The 15,826-nt window shown below is 40.2% G+C and overlaps 1 protein-coding gene across 7 annotated transcripts in view; it reads left to right on the forward strand.

Annotated features, from left to right (window-relative positions):
* Positions 1-15,826, forward strand: part of FGF14 (fibroblast growth factor 14) — a 496,088-nt gene that overhangs the window by 263,921 nt on the left and 216,341 nt on the right. The gene's annotated exons all lie outside the window — the stretch shown is intronic.

The following is a 15,826-nucleotide window of genomic DNA, read 5'->3' on the forward strand; positions in this document are numbered from 1 at the left end:
CACTTGTACTCACGCTGTGCAAAATACAGCTTTTAAAATACATAGAATAGTCCATGATAATCCATTTCTTTAAGACAGAGGAATGAGAGGTACTGGCCCTAGAGGGCCAGCAAAGTTCTGTAATAAACTGTTGGTGAAAGGAGAGGGTTAACAGGTGTTTTGTCTGCATGTGGAGTGCAGCAGAGCTAACTGCCTACCTTCTCTTGGAGGGTTCAGTGAAAAGATAAATGTCTTCTGCAAGCTACTGCTAATTTCTTGATTGGGATGTTCAGGATTAAATAGGCTTACAAAAGCAGCCTTCATTAGAGCAAGATTCTGCTCACAGCTTCTTCACTGGCTCAGGAAGACAAAGTTCTACCTGACTGGTGGGGCTAGGATCTCAAGGTTCTGTATTTCTGCCATTTCCTTCTCATTTTTGTCTTGCTGATAGTGCTGTTGTCTTGCACAGCTGACATGGACCATGTAAAGCTGTAGCTGAATCGTGGGAAGTTGTTTCCCATGCAGAGCCTCAAAAACACAAAGAGGATGGAGCAAGGCAAGTTCCAAGGATGTATTACTGCTTCTTTACAGAGGTTTTCAATGAAAATTACAAATTTTAGTGGGAGGTAGTGCACTCTTTAAAATGATTCTGTTGCATCCATGATCTTGTTGAACTGTGCTGTATTTCATATTAAAAGCCAATTAGAAAAACCATTTTACATGTAGTTTCCCAGACAAGCTGTCTGAAGGCACACTGTTTCTGTCATCAGAGCTGAATAGATGGTGACATTCATGTTGTAAATTGTGCTGGTTTTCTACTCAAAACAGAGATTTGGTTCAGGATGTGAGGGGAATAGGGAGTAGTTTTAATATTGTGAGGGAGCTGGGACTGTTTAGCCTAACAAAGAGGAGGCTCAGAGGTGACCTCATTGCTGTCTACAACTACCTGAAGGGAGGCTGTAGCCAGGTAGGGGTTGGCCTCTTCTTCCAGGCAACCAGCAACAGAACAAGGAGACACAGTCTCAAGTTGTGCCAGGGGAGGTCTAGGCTGGATGTTAGGAGGAAGTTGTTGCCAGAGAGAGTGATTGGCATTGGAATGGGCTGCCCAGGGAGGTGGTGGAGTCACCGTCCCTGAAGGTGTTCAAGAAAAGCCTGAATGAGGCACTTAGTGCTGTGATCTAGTTGATTGGTTAGGGCTGGGTGCTAGGTTGGACTGGATGCTCTTGGAGGTCTCTTCCAATTTGGTTGATTCTATGATTCTACAAAATACTTAAAGTTTGTAACAATCTGTAAAACATGCTTCAGGCTGTATAAATATCTTGGAAATGATAATAACAATTTTGGTGCTAACTGTGTTTGAAAATCATGAATTTGAATATACTGTTCTTGTTTTGGAGGTTAACTTGTGATTAATGTGATCTTGATAAAGACCTGGGGTGGGGGAAAGAAAATGAAGATGCTTCTCTCTACCTGTGTCCATTAAGAGAATATTTATGTATTCTTCTTAGTAGGGTATTTCTATTTCCCTCCTGTTGCCCATAGGAAAGTGCTTCAGAGAACAATTAATGGCATTTGATTTCATGTATTGCTTTGCACTTGTTTCATAATAAATTAACTGATTTTTCCAGTACTTGTGACAGCTATTATGACTCCAGAGCTGTAGTACAAACAAAGCATAACAGCTTATTCTATTTGAGAAGAAAATGAAGGAAATTTGTTTCCTTGTTAATAAATTAAAACCAGATTGTTTGCACTTTCTCATTGCAAATCCCTGAATCACTGCTGCGAAGGAAATAGTTTGGTAATGCTGTGCTTTCTATTGAGTAAGGGAAAAACTGATAGTTTTGCACAGGTTCTGTCCTTTGGGCCATTGATAAAAAAAGGTCATGGTCTGGGTTTCTGATGTGGAGTTTGTTTCTGGTTTTGTGGGGCTTTTTTTGGGTTTGGTTGAGGTTTGTTTGGTTGGTTACTGTTGGTGGTTTGTTGTTTTTTTCCTTGCTTACTTTTAACTGGTATAGATAGTATCTGCTCTTGTCCTAGTTTGAGACATGGACTGCCCAGGGCCAAATAATAGAAGTTCTTCCCAGAGAGAGTGATTTGCCATTGGAATGGGCTGCCATGGTGGAGTCACCCTCCCTGGAAGTGTTCAAGAAAAGCCTGGATGAGGCACTTAGTGCCATGGTCTAGTTGACTGGCTAGGGCTGGGTGCTAGGTTGGACTGGATGATCTTGGAGGTCTCTTCCAACCTGCTTGATTCTATGATTCTATGTCTTTCTGCTTTAGTATTTCTTGTTGACATGATTTATTCTGAGAGTTAAACACTCTTAGTTTAAGAAAGTGGTCTTGGGTTGTTGCATTCACCACCAGTCACCACCCTCTCCAAAGAGAGGGAGGACCACCAAATGCTTCCAGACTGCCTATCTAGACACATTCATATCTGGGGCATTGTGACATTAGAGACAACTCTAGGATTTCGCTGCAAGACTGCAAGATGCTGAGGCATGTTTACAACTTCTACACAAACACCTATGAGTAGGAGGAGTAACCATAGAGGCATTAATGATGTGTTGCAGACCCAGTGCCTTGTAAAAGCTATGACCAGTAAGAAATTTGCATGAATATCTAACTCTTGTCTTAGCTGCCAAGCTTTCTCTGAAGCTTCCTTTAGTGAATGTTGAAGTATTTCACTGCCCAGCAGAATAAATTGTTCTGGCAGCACTTTTCTCACTGTCTCACAGCAGCCTGTGGTCATAACTAACACCAGCCTGTGGCAAGTTTACAGGAACAGCTGTAATATTTTAAACTTGAATAGTGCTTGATGTCCAATTCTCAAGAGAACAATGACAACAACAACAAAAAGAGGCCAGATTTCAATATTGCCAATTTATTTTATTGCTGTCTTTTGCTTATGAATTTCATCATGATGACCCAGAACTGTTATACTGTTCATGTAAAAAGCTGAGAAGACATACTTGTAAGCAAGGAGGATAAATGTTTAAGTATCATCAGTGAGGCCCCCACTGCAAACTGACTGTTGAAAACAGAGAAATAGTATTCCTTTATGGTTAAGCCCTTTTCACCTCCCACACCCCCCAGTTGTAGATTTTCTAGTGATAAAATAGTACGATGATCTGGATGAGGGCATGGAGTCAGTCATCAGCAAGTTTGCAGATGACACCAAGCTGGGGGCAGATGTGGCTGGGTTGGAGGGCAGAAGGGCTCTGCAGCGGGACCTTGACCACCTGGACAGATGGGCAGAGTCCAATGGGATGGGGTTCAATAGCTCCAAGTGCAGAGTGCTGCACTTTGGCCACAACAACCCCATGCAGAGCTACAGGCTGGGGTCGGAGTGGCTGGAGAGCAGCCAGACAGAGAGGGATCTGGGGGTGCTGATTGATACCCGCCTGAACATGAGCCAGCAGTGTGCCCAGGTGGCCAAGAGAGCCAGTGGCATCCTGGCCTGCATCAGGAATGGTGTGGTCAGCAGGAGCAGGGAGGTCATTCTGCCCCTGTACTCTGCACTGGTTAGACCACACCTTGAGTACTGTGTTCAGTTCTGGGCCCCCCAGTTTAGGAGGGACATTGAGATGCTTGAGCGTGTCCAGAGAAGGGCGACAAGGCTGGTGAGAGGCCTTGAGCACAGCCCTATGGGGAGAGGCTGAGGGAGCTGGGATTGTTTAGCCTGGAGAGGAGGAGGTTCAGAGGGGACCTTATTGCTGTCTACAACTACCTGAGGGGTGGTTGTGGCCAGGAGGAGGTTGCTCTCTTCTCTCAGGTGGCCAGCACCAGAGCAAGAGGACACAGCCTCAAGTGACGCCAGGGGAAATTTAGGCTTGAGGTGAGGAGAAAGTTCTTCACTGAGAGAGTCATTGGACACTGGAATGGGCTGCCCGGGGAGGTGGTGGAGTCGCCGTCCCTGGGGCTGTTCAAGGCAAGATTGGACGTGGCACTTGGTGCCATAGTGTAGCCTTGAGCTCTGTGGTAAAGGATTGGACTTGATGATCTATGAAGTCTCTTCCAACCTTGGTGATACTGTGATACTGTATTTATCAGGCAGTAACAACCCCTTACTTGGTAGCAAGATATACTTGAAGAAAAAGGCAATTTAATGTTAACACATTTCCTAATGAACTATATGCCACAGGGAAATTAAGTCTAGAAATATGAATGATTGGTAAGCGACTGTTGTATTTTCTCTACCAAATGAGGAAAATGAAATATGTATATGAAAGACCCTAAACTGAGACTAGTTTAAAAATATGACTGTTTTCTTAGAAGGCATTTACTTCCTCCCTCTGTTGTTTATTTTATTTTGGGATGTGTTCCACAGTTTGCATCCTCACCTTCTGGAACTTGTACATCTCTTTGAACAAAATTGTCATAGAGTATATTTGATGCTTTGAGGATTAATACCAAGCTATATTAATCATCTAAATTTCTACTGTCATCCAGTAAGTGGGTTAAAGGAATATCAAATCAAATGAAATCTCCCTGTTCAAAAATACAGCATTCCAAGCACCTCATTGCACTGTGTTTTGATCACTTTTTGTCACATTAATATGGTTTTGTTGGGCATTTTTGGTTTGGTTTGGGGTTTTTTTTGTTAATTGTCCTTTTTTTTTCTGAAAGAAGAGAAGCTGACTGTGAGGGGAAAGCTGTAAAGCTCTCTTTGTGCAGATCTTCCTCCAAAGCTCACTTCACCCTGCTTCCAGGGTTTGTGGCAGACTTTGGTTCAGGTGTGCTGTCCAACAGTATGTACACGCCGTGATGCGAATCTCATGTTTTACGTACTGTTACTTGTATACTTTATGTACATGTAGTTATTTCTATCAAGCTGACTTTGTCTGCATTGCTAAAAGTAACACTGAATTTTGCTATTTTAAAGCAAATATCTCTTGTGAAGAGGTTTGCAATGGATCTTAGAAATTTGTTGGCATGTAATCAAGAGGATATTCATCACTGGCACACTGTGGGAGCATGACTGTTCTCCACGCGTGCTCTGCGTGCTTCCTGGTCTAGGTTCATGCAGAGAGTAGCAAGGAGAGGCAGGCTGAGGTACTTTCTGCCTCTCTGCTCCAAGTAGAGCCCTTACTTAGGCTTCTGCTTTACAACATGATGATCACTTCTGCTCAGGCTAGGGTTGTGCCCTTTTTTTCCCCTAGATGATATGTTGGGCATTTTCTTCTTTGAGACTGGTTATGGTTATTTAAAGGCAAGTATGCAGGCAGTTACAGGTAACACTACTAAAATTACTCTTTCAAAGCAAAAGTTCACCTAGTTCTGTTTGCTATTAGTCATTAATAGGTACTTTGGGAGCACTAAGAACAAGATGGACTTTTTCCAGAAACATCCACTAGAAAGTTGCTAGTCATTTTCCAGGTACAGGCAGTTTGGAGAATTCCAGAGTCAGAGGCAGCATGGTTTTTGTATAACCATAGATTGGTGTGAGTTGAAAGAGGACCATAAATTCAGTTAGTCCCCGCTTCCTTGCCATGGGCACACATTCTACTAGATCAAGTTGCTCAAAGCCCAAATAAACCTGGCCTTGAACATTTCAGACAGTGGACATTGACAACTTCTCTGGCCAACCTGTTTCAGAGTCTCACCTCCTTCAAAGGAAATTATTGCTTCCTAATGTCTAAATCTACCATCATTCAGTTTAAAATTGTTACTCCTCATCTTATCACATTCTCTGATAAACATTCCCTGATCATCTTTCCTCTAGGACCCTGTAAGTACTGAAAGGTACCACTATAGGTTTACTTTGGAGCCTTCTATCACCCAGGCTGAGCAACCCCAGCTTCCTCAGCATCTCCTGAGGTTGACATTTCTTAAATATGGCTCAGAATTATTTCTGAGGAACTGGTCAGATCAGTTTGCAGTCTGTTTACATCTTGATTATTTTAAAGTATGCACTGACAAAGGGCTTAATGGCTACATTTTGTTTATTTGATGGCTGCCCTCTCTCAGCTTCATTTGGTGCTATAGTTCTTTCTACACTTGCTCTCTTTACCTTCTTTATGGAACTTCTGAGTTTACAGAAAACTCTTACACTCCCCACCCATAGTAGATTCATTGCTGAGGCTGAAGATTCCTAGTTTATGTAACTCTTCAAAGTAAAACTGAGAGTGCTGAAATTTTTCCAGTATTTTCCAATATTCTCCACCAGAATTTATTCCAAGGTTTGTCTCAAAACCTTTGCACTTTGAGAATGGAAGCAATCAATAGTTGAGTTCAGATTTTCTTTTCCTTTCCTCTCTCAACAGTTTGATGGATCCAGGTAATACTTTTCTTCATTGTCTAAAAAAAAAATACATTCATGAACAGCACTTCACCCTGCCAAAAAAAAAAAGGAGGTAAACAAGATATCCTTTCTAAGCTCATTTTAAATATGACTTTCCCTGGAAATGGCCCAAATTTTTGCCTGTACCATTAGGAAATAACAGGAGATTATTTTTTATTTGATGATTGGACATTTGTGTATGAATGTGCATGGGTAATAATAATTCTTTTGTATTAGTTGCTGTGGAAAACTGTATTGTGTGGTGAGCCATACTTGGACTTTTGTGGAGTAAGGCATGTGGAAATCGGTCTCTTCTCCCAGGCAACCAGCAATAGAACAAGGGGACAGTCTCAAGTTGTGCCAAGGGAGGTCTAGGCTGGATGTTAGGAGGAAGTTGTTGGCAGAGAGAGTGATTGGCATTGGAATGGGCTGCCCAGGGAGGTGGTGGAGTTGTCATCCCTGGAGGTGTTCAAGCAAAGCCTGGATTAGGCTCGTTGTGCCATGGATGATCTTGGAGGTCTCTTGCAACCTGGTCGTTTCTATGATTTTATGATTCATTACATGAAATATGCATAAAGTGGGAAAAAGTTCCTAATTTGCATTAATATTTCCGAGCAGAAGTCAAAATAGTTTAAATAAAAAGTAATACTGAATAATTCTAAGCTGTCATAACAGTCTTAGGTTTTAAAAGTTAGTTTATGATAAACAAGCATTTAAGACTTCATCAGTTTTTGCTGTTGTTGTTCCACATCAGCTCCCTTTAATGATCTTAATATCTAATCTGATTTATGTAAGCTTTATAGAAAGGACAGAATAATACAAAAGCAGAATCTGTCTTGTAGATTCTGTCTTATTGGATGCCACGGAATACCTGGAAGAGAAAACTCATTACAGCTTGTATTATATACTCTCTGAATTTAAACTCTCAGCTAAAATTAAATTTCTCTATGGAATACACTGGATTTTTTCACCATTCTCCTGCATTACCCAGTACGTATGACCAGGACCTTCAGCAGAAACCACCCCTTGGATAGGTTTCCCTTTGCCTGAAGGAGAAAATACCCAAAAAGTTTTCCCACAGCCACATTCACACTTATTCCTCCTCCTACACACAATTTGTCTTTATTTTTTTTTTCATTAAAACCTTGAAATTCTTAGTTAAAATAAGAGGTCACAACTGTTGAAAGAAGGGAATGTTAATTCTTGCCTCATTCTTTTTCATTCATGTCTGAGTGATTAGTGGTTATCTAAGTGAGGAATACAAATTGTCCTAATACTTGCAACAAAGAAGCTAGATTAATGAGAAACGAACTTGCACGGGAATGAAGCAACAGATCCCTGGCAATTTCAAATGTGATTCAGCATCAGAACTGCAGAAGGCCTGTGACTTAATTTCCTCTAGCAGATAAACTAAATCCAATTCCTGAAAGATTTTAGTCCTCACCTTACCCCTCACTTAAAGTGTTTTCTGGTCTTCTTCATCATCAGAAAAACAAAGCATTAGTTTTCATTTTACTCTTGTTTTCTCTTCACATTTCAGGGTCTTTTTTGTATTTTCTTGATTGTCCTTTTTCTATTTTTAATCACATGAAAGAAAGAGACAAAAAGTGTTGCCTCCATTATTTACCACCATTATTTGGGATCTGAACTTGTGTTCACCTAGACTGTATAAAACTGAAGACTTCCTGACAGCCCTAAAGCCTCAAAGTTTTTAAAGCCAGGCTGGATGGAACTCTGAGCAACCTGACCTAGTGTGGGGTGTCCCTGCTCATAGAATCACAGAATCAATCAGATTGGAAGAGACCTCCAAGATCATCCAGTCCAACCTAACACCCAGCCCTGTTCAATCAACTAGACCATGGCACTAAGTGCCTCATTCAGGCTTTTCTTGAACAGCTCCAGGGACAGCAACTCCACCACTTCCTTGGGCAGCCCATTCCAATGGCAAATCACTCTCTCTGGGAAGTACTTCCTCCTAACATCCAGCCCATTGGAACTGGATATCTTTGAGGTCCCTTCCAGCACTGACAATTTTGGGGTTTTGTGAAACCTGTCAAGCTTTTCCTTTATGAGTCCTAAAATTGACGCAAAATACATAACAAAGAGACACTGCAACTCTAAGCCTTGTGCCTTCTGTTTTTGTGTCCTCCATAGTGATCTTCACAACATCCTTGTTTCAGATAGTTCTGCTGGGTCTAATTTATTTTTACCACGTTATCAGGAAGAAAAAAAATTGTGATAATTCGTGATGCTTAGTTTCAGGTTTTCAAATATGGTATGTTTCAGTAGCCTAGTTCCAACTGGAATTATATCCCATTTTTGCATTAGTATTGTAATTACTTATTCCCACACAAGCTGAAGTTAAAAAGAAAAAGTAAATTAAAGAATTATTTATTATGGAAATAAACAACTGTGATGCACCAAATGTACATTGAAAAAAATACGAAGTTAAGCAGATACAGTTACTTACATCCAAGATAATCCAAGGATGTATTAGCTCGATTAACAGAGTTCATATTTATTAATTAATCTGCATGTAGGAGAAAAACAGAAGGTTATAAAAACAAATCCCATTTTGCCTTTCTCTGTGCAAAACCTTCCTGTTTGATGAAGCTTTTGTTTTATGTGGATTGTCCAGGCAATATTTATGCTTTATATTTCTGAATGATTCAGCAGCAAGCATTATCTATTACTTAATAAGCTGAAAGTAGATGACTTTAAAATTCACTGATTTTTATGAGTTTATGCTGAGGTCCTCGTTTTTAACTCCAAATTAAATTTCATCAACTGTAAGTAAACAAAAAGGAATTTTTTTATTTCTTTCTTAACAGTCCTGGTATGTATTGATCAAGATTGTTTCAGCTTTTATGGTGATATCGATGACATGTCTTGTGTTCCAGGTTATTGAATCTTTCCCAGAGCTGTCTTGTGTATCATAACGTTCTGTAAATGTAACTGGAAAGGTGTAACCTTTACTGCCATAAGGTATTTTGAAGTGTTGCTATTTCACTAGTGCATATAGGGGAAAAAAAAAAAAAAAGCTTGCTGAACAACTTCTTTCATTTTATTTATGCTTTTTATTGAAGACTATCCAGAAGAATTTGGATTTTTTTCATTTTGGTGATAAAACCAAAGAGAATTTTTGGAGCAAACTCAGATGAGTGAGTGTGCTGGTTTGAAGTTAGCTGGAATGTTTTGGTGAGAAGAATTAGATGATAGGCTGTGAAAAGGAAACAGTGGTGATGTCTGCTTCACTCATAGGCTTGCTGAGTTGTATAAGAACAAGAACACAAACATAGATAACAGAGTAGGTCTCTGGCTCTGTCTGCATGCACTTCTCTCCCTGACTTTCTGTCCGTGTAGCTGATCCTTCTGCTTCTTAACACCCCTGGCTGATTCTCCAAACTCGCCTTCAACGTAAGGCAGAGTCTGGGATAACTTAGAGGGGTGGAAAGGAGGTAGAGGGGCGGAAGGGAGGTGGAAAGGTTGTTGGGAGCCCCTCTGGTTTCTGGGAGGGCTGTTGCATTTCTGTATTACTTTTTTTTTAACTTGTCTATTTCTGTATCTAGCTGCATATATTGTAAATCTCTGCTTGTATATTGTGCTAAGCTGTTAATAGAAAGCTTTGTTCCCGTTTCCAGTTCAGCTGAGTCTAGTTTGGGTGGTTTTCTTAAGCAGGGTTGGGGGGAGGCAGGTAACACCCAAACCATCACAGTGAGCCAAAGTGTGGAAAAAAAATAAAAGATAGTGAAGTAGCATAGAGAATGCAGAACATGGGTACTTTGTTTTGTTGGGTAGCCTCCTCCAGTGCACATCTCACCTGAATCATAGGAGTGGAGGTGATGCTTTAAATAAACCTGTAAACCTGTTCAACTGAATATGATCCTCAGTTAATCAGTCCTGTTATTTCAGGAATTTTTTGGTGGGTTAAAATGTGAAAACATCTGATCTGATATTGCAAAAGGACTAACAGACTCCTAGAATGCTAGGTTAGAAGGGACCTCAATGTTCATCTGTCTCAGTCTTTCTTAAAAAAATGCATGGTCCAGACCAAACTGGGCCAGCATCCTGTCAAGCTGAATCTTAAGACTGTCTGGTGCTAGGGAATCCACCACTCTCCTGGGGAGATTATTCCAATGGACAATTGGTCATTCTGAAAAATTTTCATCTTCTTTCCAGTTGGAATCTCCCCAGAAGTAACTGCAGTCATTACCTCTTGTCCTTTTTTTTCCTGCATTATTCCTTGTAAAAAGGGAGTCTCCATCTCCTTTTTAGCCAAATACCAGAACATGACAATAAGGTCATAAGCCTAGGCTGAACAATAATTGTTCTCCTGAGCCAACAGCTAATAAAAAAGTTTACCATTTCCAAAGGTAAATCCAGGAAGTAGTTGAAATATTTTTTTCCTTGGTGAAGTTTAAGTTCTGAGCACTTCCATATTATGCAGATGCCATTTGACATACAAACAGAACACATTAGGAATACAAGTCCATCGGTTTTTCTTTAACAGAGCAAATGCATCTGGATGAATACTGGGCTTAGATACTGTTTTTTGCTTTATCCACTACATCTCATAGAATTTCTCTTATTTGCATACCCAGAGCAGCCAGTAAAATATGTCTTTTATTTTTTAAACTGTACAAATAGCTAAATACTCATTTGTAAGTATTACCTATTTTAGTTTTGAAGAGACAAACTTTTGGAAGCATTGGAACAATCTGGTTAGGAAGACTAAATGCCATGATGGTATTTATAGACATTTGTGTTTATAAAAGATATAAAAATCTTTATATATATACTTACAGAACATCTACAAACATTTTTTTTCCCAGATAGAACTGCACAGGACTGTTTTACATTCAGTGTTGTATTTTCATTAATCTAGATGCATTCCATAGTGTCCTGGAGTCCTGTACCCCTCAATTCCTCTCCTGCCCGGACTTCGGGGGGAAAGGGGAAAAGCCGCCTGGTTTCCCCCCCCCTCGCCTGCCCTGCAGCCGAGAAGGGGGCGGGGACTGCCCCGTGAGTTCCCGCGCTGGAGCCAGGCTGGGATTGGCCGTGCGCTTTTGTGCCTAAGGTGTGGTAACTCTGCCCTTTGTCTAGCGAAGGGTATAAATATTGGGGGTCTTCCCGCCTTTGGGGTTCCCGTTTTGGATTTTGCGTGTGCCTGGACGAGTTCGCTCACTCTCCTGTGCCTGGACTGCAGAGAGACCAAAGGACTTGCCTTGGTGTTAGGCACACCTTTGTCTGCCTAACGACCCTTAACGACCCTTAACGACTCCTGCAGCCGCTGGAGGAGGAAGACCGACTGCACGAGCCAGCCTGAGTGAGTTATTTGGCTTAGCTTAATTTAGTAAGAAACCGCTATTAATTAATAGCTAAAGCCTTTTCCAAAAACTGACTTCCAAATATATATAGTCAGATTATTAATGGTATCCTCGTAGAATTCTCATGCAACTTAACCTGTTTATCAAACGAAATTAATCTTTGTATATATAGTTGTGGGGGCGGGTTTTGTAAAAATAAAAAATATCTATTTTTGATAAATTTTCTTCTCGGCCACGAATTATTACTGCCCTCCGCAACACATAGATCAATGGATAAAGTTCTGTGGCTTCTCATAGTAGCTACATGACTATATGGCCCATAAGAGGTAGTCTGCTCTGATTTTCTCCTTCCTTCCAATTATTTCACTAATGATTACACATACATAAGTAAAGACAAGCCTGAATTACTGTAAGTAAGACTGAAAGAGTTGGGGCTGTTCAGTCTGGAGAAGAGGAGGCTCCGAGGTGACCTTGTTGTGGCTGAAGAACTTTTCAGGCAATCAGGGAGTGACTGGACTAGAGGATATGGAGGAAAGCTGGAGATGGGGAGATTCAGACTGGACGTGAGGAGGAAGCTGTTGAGCATGAGAGTGGTGAGAGCCTGGACTGGGTTGCCCAGGGAGGTGGTTGAGGTCCCATCCCTGGAGGTGTTTAAGGCCAGGCTGGATGAGGCTGTGGCCAGCTTGATTTAGGGTAAGGTGTCCCTGCCCATGGTGGGGCGGTTGGAACTAGATGATCCTTCAGGTCCCTTCCAACCCTGACTGATTCTATGATTCGATGATTCTAACATTCTAAGTTTCCTTCATTCATTTATATGAACTGTTTAACTCTGTAGGACTTCCATTATGTGAAATAAAACAGGATGCATTTTAACAAGCTTTTTGTAGGTTTTCTACGAATGCCAATCATTTCTATCTGCTACCTTGTTCTAAGGTTGTTCCAAACTGCTCATTTTTATTAAATGAGAATAATCCTTTTAAGTATGTAAATCATCATCTTCAATTTTTGTTCCAGTGTTAAACTGGAGGAATCAAAACTATCCCATGTAATTTCATACTGTATATGTGGTAAGGCAAAAGTCTGAGGCTCTAAATTCTGTAGACTTGTGGATAGATCTTTTTGCACATCTCATCTGGCTGTGCCATGACTTTTTTCAGTACCATAATGGGGAAGCCTTCTGTTACTTGTGTGTGTTCATTTCCATGATTCCTTACCAAAGACTCTGGGAAAGCAAGCTTAAGTAGTTGGGTTGCAGCAGCGAAAGAAGCAGCTGGAAAGTGCACAGAACAAGCTCTGCACTTTTACAGCCTGTTGTCTTTCTATTCACTTGAATTTATTGTTGGCATTTTCCTGTCCTGATAAGAGTGATTTATTCCAAACTCTGTTATCAGCAGTGCTTTTATTTTGGTAATTCTAAGTTTATCTGATATCAGTAACCATATCTCTGCTTCTCAGAAGCAAAATCATCAGGTAATGATAAAATGCAAGCATCACACTGGCAGCACTGAAGATATAATATTACAGCTCTCTTCTGAACACTGTTATAAAACCCAACATAAATGATACATAAATGGCATGGTTACTGTTCAAGACAAAAGTGATTTACCACTATGTGTCATGGCATTTTCACTGATTTAAAGAAGTGTGTTTCATTTGGCATTGTGTGATTTTTGCTGAAATGCTGCAGTGCATTTGGGATGTTTCAAACTATATAGCTAAGAGGAACAATAATATCAAGTCACAAAACCAAGAGTGGGGAAACAGAGATACAGATCAAATTGCACATGAGAATTGTTGATGTTATCTAGGGCTTTTATATGTATCACTTCCTCCACAGATCCTGAAGCTAGCAAGTCTTTCTGGACAGGTGGCTGCACTAAATAATGGTGACAAATTTCAGCAAACCTACTACACTTAGCAAAGCTGTTCTCTTGAAAATATGATTTACAGAGTAAAATTAACCTACTGCCTTTTCATGTTCTTGCTGCATGTGAGTAACTGGAACAAAGAGCTCTGTTGTAATTACCTTCCTGCACTTTCTTCTCTCTCAATTGTCTTAAAAAAATTCACCACAACTTTCATGGTTTTGCTTCCTATATTATTTGCAAAAAAAATAATTTTACATTGACTTTAGCAGTGGTTTGGTTCATTTGGACATAGCTGTCAGGAGCTGGAGAGTATGATTACTGAGGGACTTAGGCAGAGTCTTATCCTCTTATTACAGGCAATGTAGGTATCCATTTTTAAAATTGCTTCATGTCAGAAACTGCTGTTTTTTCTTCTTCTCCACTATTCTTCTGAGGAGGATGTTCTACAACATCACTCCTCTGATATCTGAAAGATAGAGGGTCTTTTTTTTTCACCATTCGTTTTCATCTCCATAACTTCCATTTGTTTTCTTCAACCAATTCTGGTTTAGTTTCACCCTAAAGCAAAGTTTAAAATGTTGCATACTTTCAAAATATCAAACTTTGTAGAAAATGGAATTCTTGTTTTCTGGAAGACTAACTAAACTCTTTGTTGATTTTCATTTAAAGAAAACAGCTCTAATTACTTTTTATTTAGATTCTAATACAAGCATTCGGGCTTCATATAATTTATCATAGGGTACAATTCCTGCTGCAGCACACACAGCCCAAAATAAAGGTTTTAGTACTCCAGTACAGAGATCTTTTCAGATATGTGTATTCTGGACTGATCTGTGAAAACAGTTTAGAGTCATAGAATCAACCAGGTTGGAAGAGACCTCCAAGATTATCTAGTCCAACCTAGCACCCAGCCCTATCCAGTCAACCAGACCATGGCACTAAGTGCCTCATCCAGGCTTTTCTTGAACACCTCCAGGGATGGTGACTCCACCACCTCCCCAGGCAGCTAGGAGTTTACAGGGATGAAAAATGTACCCTGATTAACAGTGTTCAAACATTTTATTTTCAGAAGTATGCTCAGGAATGATGGAGTAAGTGACAGCTGCGCAGAATATGTTGGATATGTTGTACCACTTGAACTTTTACATCCTCATTTCAGAGACAATAACTGGAAACTATTTCTTTTTTTAGTGTTTTTTTCTTCAACAGACTTTGGATGGTTTGGATGTTTTGGAATTTGACCAGTAGGAGAACTTTGTACTATATAAATTAAATGTTCTTATGCATTGCAAAGCTTCAGCTTCAGCTTTCGTTTTGGTTGTTATTTTTCATGCAAATGGGGATAGCATAATTGTAGACAAATGTGCTAGTTTGAGCCTAGCTAGAATGTTTTGGTGAGAAGAACTAGATTACAGGCTGTGAAAGGAAAACAAGGCTGATGTCTACCTCACTCATAGGCTTGCTGAAATGTATAAGAACAAGAATCAAAATATAGATAAGGCACTACTTCTGCTGGAGAGCTTGGAGCTGCATTTCTCTCTCTAGCCTCTCTGCCATCTCTCTGATTAATCCACTTTGCTTCCTAATCCCCTGGCCGAACCTCCATTCTTCCTTGGGACTGGGGTAAGGTTGAGGGAGCGGGAGGGAGAAGGTGGAAGGGTGGTTGGGAGCCCCTCCTGGGGACTCAGGTTTCTGGGAGGGGAGTTGTATTTCTGTATTACCTTTTAACTTGTATATTTCTGTATATACTGTAAATATCTGCTTGTATATTGTGCTAAGCTGCAAATAATAAGCTTCATTCAATTTCCAGAGCCTTCTGAGTCTAGTCTGGGTGATTTCTAAAGTGTGGGGGGGTGGGGAACACCCAAACCATCAACAGCCTTGTTTTTGTCATATGGTTTGACTAGAATGGATAACTGAATATTTTTGAGCTCTTCATTCTGAGAATACTCAGCTTTTATCACCTAGATAATTTTCACTCCCTAATAAACTGATTCACACTATAGTGAAATTATATTTTTATGAAGTTTTATTAGAGACTTTGGGGGTTTGCCTTTTATAGTTATTAGAGAAGAAATACTCATTAAGTAATCCACTCTCTTGTGTTTTGTTTAGTTAAGATGGTTTTGGAATGGAGTTGAGAGGTGCTTAGGTGAAAACATAAGCAAGTATCACTTCCAATCTTCATTTCAGTAGATTCTCTTAAAGAGAGTATTTTGCTAGGATGAATTTGAGCTCAAGTGATGGAGAGAGCAATTATGAAAGCTGAAGATGCATGTAAAAATCAAAATGTTTTGTGAATACTCCTTGGCATTGCTCTGTAAACGATACTTAGCACAGTGAGAACCATGACCAGGAGTAAAATTCTT

This window comes from Pogoniulus pusillus, chromosome 5 (genome assembly GCF_015220805.1).
Source record: "Pogoniulus pusillus isolate bPogPus1 chromosome 5, bPogPus1.pri, whole genome shotgun sequence".
Lineage (NCBI taxonomy): Eukaryota > Metazoa > Chordata > Aves > Piciformes > Lybiidae > Pogoniulus > Pogoniulus pusillus.